This window comes from Plecotus auritus (genome assembly GCF_963455305.1).
Source record: "Plecotus auritus genome assembly, chromosome: 6".
NCBI classification, from domain to species: domain Eukaryota; kingdom Metazoa; phylum Chordata; class Mammalia; order Chiroptera; family Vespertilionidae; genus Plecotus; species Plecotus auritus.
Window position 1 is genome coordinate 107896789 of NC_137773.1, and position 2235 is coordinate 107899023.

The 2235-nt window shown below is 40.3% G+C and overlaps 1 pseudogene across 1 annotated transcript; it reads left to right on the forward strand.

The window, feature by feature from the left end:
- The first annotated feature begins 1321 nt into the window (after positions 1-1321).
- Positions 1322-2235, forward strand: LOC308251061 (transcription factor Spi-C-like; annotated as a pseudogene). Its single transcript has one exon. The product of its transcript is annotated as a transcription factor Spi-C-like (transcript).

The following is a 2235-nucleotide window of genomic DNA, read 5'->3' on the forward strand; positions in this document are numbered from 1 at the left end:
CAGGACCTGGAATTTTATGGTGTTTATGTCTTCCGGAAGATTTTTTAAAACTAAAATCTTTCACTTACTTTCAAATAACATTATTAACAGTTTTTGTTTTAGGCTTTTAAACATTTTCTAGACTTTTTGCATTTGGAGGAACTTTAAAAATGCAGCAAGCTTATTTTCAAACTCTATTTTCAGATGGATTTACTTTACTTATTGATGAATCCTTGATTAACCTTAGATTTCTACATTCATGTTTGATAGACATAGCAAACATTTTTACTCTCCATCTGACTCAGCGGATAGAGCGTCAGCCTGCAGACCAAAATCCCGGGTTCAATTCCAGTCAAGGGCACGTACCTCAGTTTCAGGCTCCTCCCCGGCTCAGGCGCTGGTCAGGGCACGTGCAGGAGGCAACCAATCAATGTGTTTCTCTCACATTGATGTTTCTCTCTGTCTTTCCCTCTCTCTTCCACTCTCTCTAAAAAAAGATATATGGAAACATATCCTTGGGTGAGGATTAACAACAAAACAAAACAAAATTCAAACAGAGATGACAATAACATACCCTTACATCTGTCTTGTTGCAATTTAAAGACCATGCACACCCTAGGTCTGTCCACACATAATCTGCATGGGGGAGAGCCACATGCTCTGGATCTCGGCCCATACCTCCCCATCATCAGGGGTTATCACCTGAGTGCTCGAGTCATGGGAAGGTCAGTACTGAGAGACAGGAGTCATGATAGAGAACATACATTCAGCAGCACAACATCTTCTTCATGGGGATGGGGCAGTGCAGAATCATTAGTCTGAGATCCCACATTCTTGGGTGCTCTACCCATAAGACAAGGAAGCCTAATGGGTTGGAAGGAGATCACCAGCATAGACCTACTACCAATTCAAAGGGAGTCCCAGAAATTCCACCTCAACCTCAAAAGCCAGAGTCTGGTCTCTACTGTTGCCCTTAAATCCTGACATCTCATTATGCATTTCATAATAATTTATTTTATTCATTAAACCAACTTAAGTCTTTCTTTATCCCTTGCATTCCAAGAACCACAAAACTTTGTGCAGAGGGTGATGCAGGCTCGTGTTTCAGAGGAACAGGTGATTTCCACCTGGTACCTGTGGGTGCCAGATTGGATTCTGAAGAACAGGTAAGATGGATGGGCTGAGAATGAAACATTCGTAGGTGGACAGAGCACCCATAGTTTCTATCAGAGCCACTGGAAACCATCGCAAAGAAACCTTTAAGCTAAAGAAGAAAACTGGACACCCTCGGCAAATGCAGCAACTTCAAGGAGTTTACAGAATTGCCAAGTTAATAAGAAGTATGGCTTGTGTCGAACAAGATAGGCTGGGCCAAGCATTTGGAGATGCTTTTGACGTACTGAGGCAGCATTCAACTGGAGATCTTCAGTACCTGCCAGATTGTGAAGACTGTGTGAATTTCATCAACCACTGTTCTCATGTCAGAGAAAATCCCAGCTACTATGTGGTATGCTGCCTCCAGAGCAACCTGTCTACAACTGGAAAACAGTAATAAACCATCCTGTGGACCTCTGTCTTGAAGGGAATATTCCTCAATCTCTGCAGAACATCCCTGAAAACCAGCTGGTACAACCTCCTGTCTCCAGCAAAAGGGAGGAAAAGGCAGGAAGAAGCTCCGACTGTTTGAATACCTTCATGAATCTCTGTGTAATCCCGAGATGGCATCTTGTATTCAGTGGATAGATAAAACCAAAGGCATCTTTCAGTTTGTATTAAAAAAAAAAAAAAAAAAAAAAAAAAAAAGAAAAACTTTCCCAACTTTGGGGCAAAAGAAAAGGCAACCGGAAGACCATGACTTATCAGAAAATGGCCAGAGCGCTGAGGAATTATGGAAGAACTGGGGAAATCACCAAAATCCGGAGGAAACTAACTTACCAATTCAATGAGGCCATTCTCCAAAGACTCTCTCCATCTTATTTCTTGGAAAAAGAGATCTTCTACTCATAGTATGTTCAATCTGATCAAGGATATCTAAGTTTACTAGTAAGTAGCTGGAATGCAAATTGTAACTATACATATGCCAATTACCATGAGCTGAGTTACCCTAATTGCTAAATATAATCTTACATATTATGATTTCCTAACATCAGAAATCCCGGAACCCACAATACAACGTATAGTTAATAAATTATAGAATTGTATACTATATAATTTTATTAACCAATGTCACCCTAATAAAATTCAGTAAAAATTAAA